The sequence below is a fragment of the Aquarana catesbeiana genome, linkage group LG08 (genome assembly GCF_042186555.1).
Source record: "Aquarana catesbeiana isolate 2022-GZ linkage group LG08, ASM4218655v1, whole genome shotgun sequence".
NCBI classification, from domain to species: domain Eukaryota; kingdom Metazoa; phylum Chordata; class Amphibia; order Anura; family Ranidae; genus Aquarana; species Aquarana catesbeiana.
The window spans coordinates 9,416,497-9,422,496 of NC_133331.1; the positions used below are offsets into that span (position 1 = coordinate 9,416,497).

General features: G+C 50.3%; 1 non-coding gene across 1 annotated transcript; it reads left to right on the top strand.

Annotated features, from left to right (window-relative positions):
* The first annotated feature begins 2,942 nt into the window (after window positions 1-2,942).
* On the top strand, window positions 2,943-3,014 carry TRNAR-UCU (transfer RNA arginine (anticodon UCU)). Its single transcript has one exon. It is a non-coding gene; the product is annotated as a tRNA-Arg (tRNA).
* The last annotated feature ends 2,986 nt before the right edge of the window (window positions 3,015-6,000 follow it).

A 6,000-nucleotide genomic window follows, 5' to 3' on the forward strand; every position in this document is an offset into this window, starting at 1 on the left:
TTTTGTACGGCGGAACATAAAACAGTTGTTGCAAAATCGATATCAATGGTTCCCAAAGATCAGGTGACCCTCACAGGTATTGTGAGTAAACGAGATGTCTGTCCTGACGTAGTCCTCTGCATGTTCTCGTGACTTTGGCTGCTTCTTCAGGAGGAGTCAACCATAAACATCAACAAAAGTAAATACAGTCTCATAGTTACAGTACATGACGGCAGAACGGGGAGGGACGGCAGAACGGGGAGGGACAGCAGAACGGAGGGGGACAGCAGAAGGGAGAGGGACAGCAGAGGGAGAGGGACAGCAGAAGGGAGAGGGACAGCAGAAGGGAGAGGGACAGCAGAAGGGAGGGGGACAGCAGAAGGGAGAGGGACAGCAGAATGGAGGGGGACAGCAGAAGGGAGGGGGACAGCAGAAGGGAGGGGGACAGCAGAAGGGAGAGGGACAACAGAACCGAGGGGGCATGGAGGATGCGGGGACAGTCACGCACGTGGGGGAGTTACAAGCACCGATCACCTCTGTATAGATTTCACTAAAGCAGCTGAAAGCCGTGGGGGGGGAGAAGCTTGTAACTCCCCCACGCGTCGATCACCGCTGACTATCCCCCATGTGACAAGCGAATAAAGAAGCTCAAAAAAAAAATGGTGATCAGGCACAGGAATATCTTGCCACAAAAGAGTGACTTCATCCCACCGAGTGATGTCCACATTCCACCAACAAGCAAAAATGCAGAGAGCGCTATGGAGGAGACTGCCTTTCCCATTTCCAGCATCACACCTACCAGGAGTAACACTAGGCCATGGAGTGATGAGATCCTTCCAACCAAATACATGACCCCAGCAGTGGGTTCCGGCCTTAGGCCACGATGGAGTACATTTATTGTCCATCCCAGCGTCGTACGTCGTAGGAAAAATGTGAACAGAGCTTTGGACAAGACTGACATTTGCGTTCCCAGCATCACGCCTCCTAGGGATCAAAACAACATCATCCCACAGAATGGTGGTAACCTCTCATTACCGAGTTTCCTTATAACACCAGCGACTGATGACATCAATGCACAATTGGATTCCAGCATTAGTCAACAAAGGACAACACTGGCTGTTGATCCCAGCGTCGAAACTCGTAGTAATCAAACCCGTCTTCACCTACGGGAATTATTCCAGCTAGTGAAGGAGCGCAGGGCGACCAAGGAGGACGGCCAGGAGTCTTAAACCGGATCTTTACTTCTCATAGCGCTCCAGCGCTATGGTGTCCTGGAGCCACTGCCAGCTTTTGCCAGGAGGCTTCCAGGTACCAATCCCCGGCCGATTTAACTGGCCGGGCCAACATGACATCACTCCCGCGCAGGCGTGGGAGTTCAGGTATCTCGGCATTGCCGAAGTTGTATGTTAAGCTGCGCGGGCGCATTTATTTAGTTATTATATTATAAATAGTGCAGTGTTATTATAGTGTGTTATTGTATTGCAGTGTTATTATAGTGTGTTATTGTATTGCAGTGTTATTATAGTGTGTTATTGTATTGCAGTGTTATTATAGTGTGTTATTGTATTGCAGTGTTATTATAGTGTGTTATTGTAGTGCAATGTCTCTTTCTTTCTTTCTTTTTCTTTCCTTCTCTCTCCTTCCATCTCTTTCTTTTTTTTCTTTCTCTTTCTTTCTCTCTCCCTCACCTCCTCTTTATTTCTTTCCTTCTTTTTTTCTTTCTTTATTTCCCTCCCTTTCTCCCTCCACCCTTCTTTCTCTTTTTTTTTTTTTCTTTATTTCTCTTTCCTTCTCTCTCCCTCTCCTCCCCCCCACTCCATCTTTGCACATCATTGGCAGAACATGGGGATGAAGATGACAGGGGTGAGGTGGTAGGAAGCTGGCAGAGTGGTATAGGGGGATGAAGATGACAGGGGCGGGGTGGTAGGAAGCTGGCAGAGGGGTACAGGGGGGATGAAGATGACAGGGGTGGGGTGGTAGGAAGCTGGCAGAGGGGTACAGGGGGGATGAAGATGACAGGGATGGGGTGGTAGGAAGCTGGCAGAGGAGTACAGGGGGGATGAAGATGACAGGGGTGGGGTGGTAGGAAGCTCGCAGAGGAGTACAGGGGATGAAGATGACAGGGGTGGGGTGGTAGGAAGCTCGCAGAGGAGTACAGGGGATGAAGATGACAGGGGTGGGGTGGTAGGAAGCTGGCAGAGGGGTGCGGGGGGATGAAAATGACAGGGGTGGGGTGGTAGGAAGCTGGCAGAGGGGTACAGGGGGATGAAGATGACAGGGGTGGGTGGTAGGAAGCTGACAGAGGGGTACAGGGGGATGAAGATGACAGGGGTGGGTGGTAGGAAGCTGGCAGAGGAGTACAGGGGGGATTAAGATAACGGGGCGGGGTGGTAGGAAGCTGGCAGAGGGGTACAGGGGGATGAAGATGACAGGAGGTAGGGTGGTGGGATGCCAGGCACAGGATGATTAGGATAATGATGACAAAGGGTCAGTAGGTGGCCTCATATGCCGGATGGCATACATATCATCAGGGCTGTGTGTGTGTGTGTCTTTTTCTTTCTTACTTACCTCCCTCTCTCCCTCCATCCCTCTTTCTTTCTTTTCTTCTTGTTTTCTTTCTTCCTTTTTTTTTATTTCCCTCCCCTCTCTCCCTCCATCCCTTTTTTTTCTTTGTTTATTCCTTTCTTTTTTCCCCTTCATCCTTCCTTCTCTTTTTTTCTCTTTCCTTCTCTCTCCCTCCATCTCTCTCTCTTACCCTGCTCAGCGGGGGCGGGCCTTATAGAACAGAGGCCGTATATGGGCAGCACAGAGGTTTAGTGGTTAGCCTTGCAGCACTGGGGTCCTTGGTTCAAATCCTGACCAGGACACTATCTGCATGGAGTTTGCATGTTCTCCCTGTGCTTGCGTGGGTTTCCTCCGGGGACTCCGGTTTCCTCCCCCACTATAAAAGACATGCTACTTCTGCGTTGGTGGTGCAGTGGTGAGCATAGCTGCTTTCTAAGCAGATGACCCGGGTTTGATTCCCGGCCAACGCCATCTCCAAGATATCAGCCTCACCTTCTAAGTGCATTGAGTCCCCAGGGGGGAAAATTGATAAGCAAATTAAGTGTTGAGTATTTATGAACGGTGGAATAAAATTTAAACCAAAACTAATGAAGTGCATGCGTTGTATGTTTGTATGGATTTTATTAAACATTTTTGAATAACAGATTTCTTGCAGGTGGATGTGATTGTTTTGTGTTCCCCTTTTCAGCCAGTAGGTGGAGCACTCGGCTCCCTTCAGGTATTTTCTAGGCTCTCCTTCACAGTTTGGCTGGAGAAAGGTCCGTTGTGGACTATATAGATCAGGGGTGGGCAACCTTTTGAGCACAGTGTGCTGAAAAATGTTTTCAAAGATATTGAGCGTGACGATTTTATAACAAAAAAATGTCAACTTCACACTCTCAATCATGAAAAGGATTTTTTTTTTCACACCTCAGATCACTGCCCCACCACTGTACCCCCCTTCACATCTGCCCCACCATTGTACCCCCCCTGCACATCTGCCCCACCACTGTACATCTGCCCCACCACTGTACCCCCCTCCACCAATATTTCCCCTTTCTCATCTGCCCCACCAACGTTCCCCTTTTCTCATCTGCCCCACCAACGTTCCCCCTTTCTCATCTGCCCCACCAACGTTCCCCCTTTCTCATCTGCCCCACCAACGTTCCCCCTTTCTCATCTGCCCCACCAACGTTTCCCCTTTCTCATCTGCCCCACCAACGTTTCCCCTTTCTCATCTGCCCCACCAACGTTTCCCCTTTCTCATCTGCCCCACCAATGTTTCCCCTTTCTCATCTGCCCCACCAATATTTCCCCTTGCTCATCTGCCCCACCAATGTTTCCCCTTTCTCATCTGCCCCACCACTGTACGTTCCTGCACATCTGCTCCACCGCCGTACCCCCCATGCTCTTCTTCTGTCTCACCACTAAACCATCTTCTCATCTGTCCTAACACTGAACCTATCTGTTCTTCTGCCCCACCAATCTACCTCCTCCTCCTGCTCATCTGTCCCACCAATACATTTCCTTTCACATCTACCCCCCTGCTTTTCTGGCAGTATGTACAGGAGAGGAGTGTGGAGGGTAACACAGTTGGCAGTATGTACAGGAGAGGAGCATGGAGGATATGACAGTGGGTGGTATGTACAGCAGAGGAGTGTGGAGGGTATGACAGTGGGCAGTATGTACAGGAGAGGCATGTAGAGGGTATGACAGTGGGCAGTATGTACAGGAGAGGAGGGTAAGACAGTGGGCAGTATGTACAGGAGAGGAGTGAGGAGGGTATGACAGTGGGCAGTATGTACAGGAGAGGAGTCTGGAGGGTATGACAGCGGGCAGTATGTACAGGAGAGGTGTGTGGAGGGCATGACAGTGGGCAGTATGTACAGGAGAGGAGGGTATGACAGTGGGCAGTATGTACAGGAGTGGAGTGTGGAGGGTAAGACAGTGGGCAATATGTACAGGAGAGGAGTGTGGAGGGTATGACAGTGGGCAGTATGTACAGGAGAGGAGTGTGGAAGGTATGACAGTGGGCAGTATGTACAGGAGAGGAGGGTAAGGCAGGGGGCAGTATGTACAGGAGAGGAGTGTGGAGGGTAAGACAGTGGGCAGTATGTACAGGAGAGGAGTGTGGAGGGTAAGACAGTAGGCAGTATGTACAGGAGAGGAGTGTGGAGGGTATGACAGTGGGCAGTATGTACAGGAGAGGAGGGTAAGACAGTGGGCAGTATGTACAGGAGAGGAGTGTGGAGGATATGACAGTGGGCAGTATGTACAGGAGAGGAGTGTGGAGGATATGACAGTGGGCAGTATGTACAGGAGAAGAATGTGGAGGGTAAGACAGTAGGCAGTATGTACAGGAGAGGAGTGTGGAGGATATCACAGTGGGCAGTATGGACAGGAGAAGAGTGTGGAGGGTATGATAGTGGGCACTATGTACAGGAGAGGAGTGTGGAGGATATGACAGTGGGCAGTATGTACAGGAGAGGAGTGTGGAGGATATGACAGTGGGCAGTATGTACAGGAGAGGAGTCTGGAGGGTATGACAGCGGGCAGTATGTACAGGAGAGGTGTGGGGGAGGGCATGACAGCGGGCAGTATGTACAGGAGAGGAGTCTGGAGGGTATGACAGCGGGCAGTATGTACAGGAGAGGAGTGTGGAGGGTATGACAGTGGGTAGTATGTACAGGAGAGGAGTCTGGAGGGTATGACAGTGGGCAATATGTACAGGAGAGGCGTGTGAAGGGTATGACAGTGGGAACTATGTATAGGAGAGGAGTGTATGACAGTGAGCAGTATGTACAGGAGAGGAGTCTGAAGGGTATGACAGCGGGCAGTATGTACAGGAGAGGGGTCTGGAGGGTATGACAATGGGCAGTATGTACAGGAGAGGAGTCTGGAGGGTATGACAGTGGGCACTATGTACAGGAGAGGAGGATGAAGGAATCTGGGAAAGAAAAATGTAAATATTTGTGGAAAGATGTTTAGGGACTGCGTAGTGGTTAAGCGGGCCATACATGGATTGAAATTAAGCCAATTAAGCAGAGACCACCCATAGTCGATCTATGTAAGGGCTAGCTGTTTGTACACAAGTCAATCTATTAATCGACTTCAGTACAACCAGCCTGTCAGGTTTTTCCCAAAACATTCAGTGCTGCCAGCTATAGTTAGCAACACTCATGATTGTATTGTGTGGGTAGGGAAGGCTCCCCACTGGCAGAACACAAGAACACTGCGGGAGTGATCCCCCATCCACAGGTCAGCGGGTGAGAGGGTGTGTGTGGGACAGGCTGGGGAGAGAGGTCTGTGTGTGGGGGAAGTGGTTGGGGAGTGACCTGGTTGGTGGGGGAAGTGTGAAATGGATGATGTGTTTCAACTTTTTTTCACATTTGCGGTAATACTTACTGCCCTCTGAAAAGTGATCTGTGGCAGGTTGCTTTTCAAGGAGTGGTATAGCAGCAGCTGACAGGCGTTCAC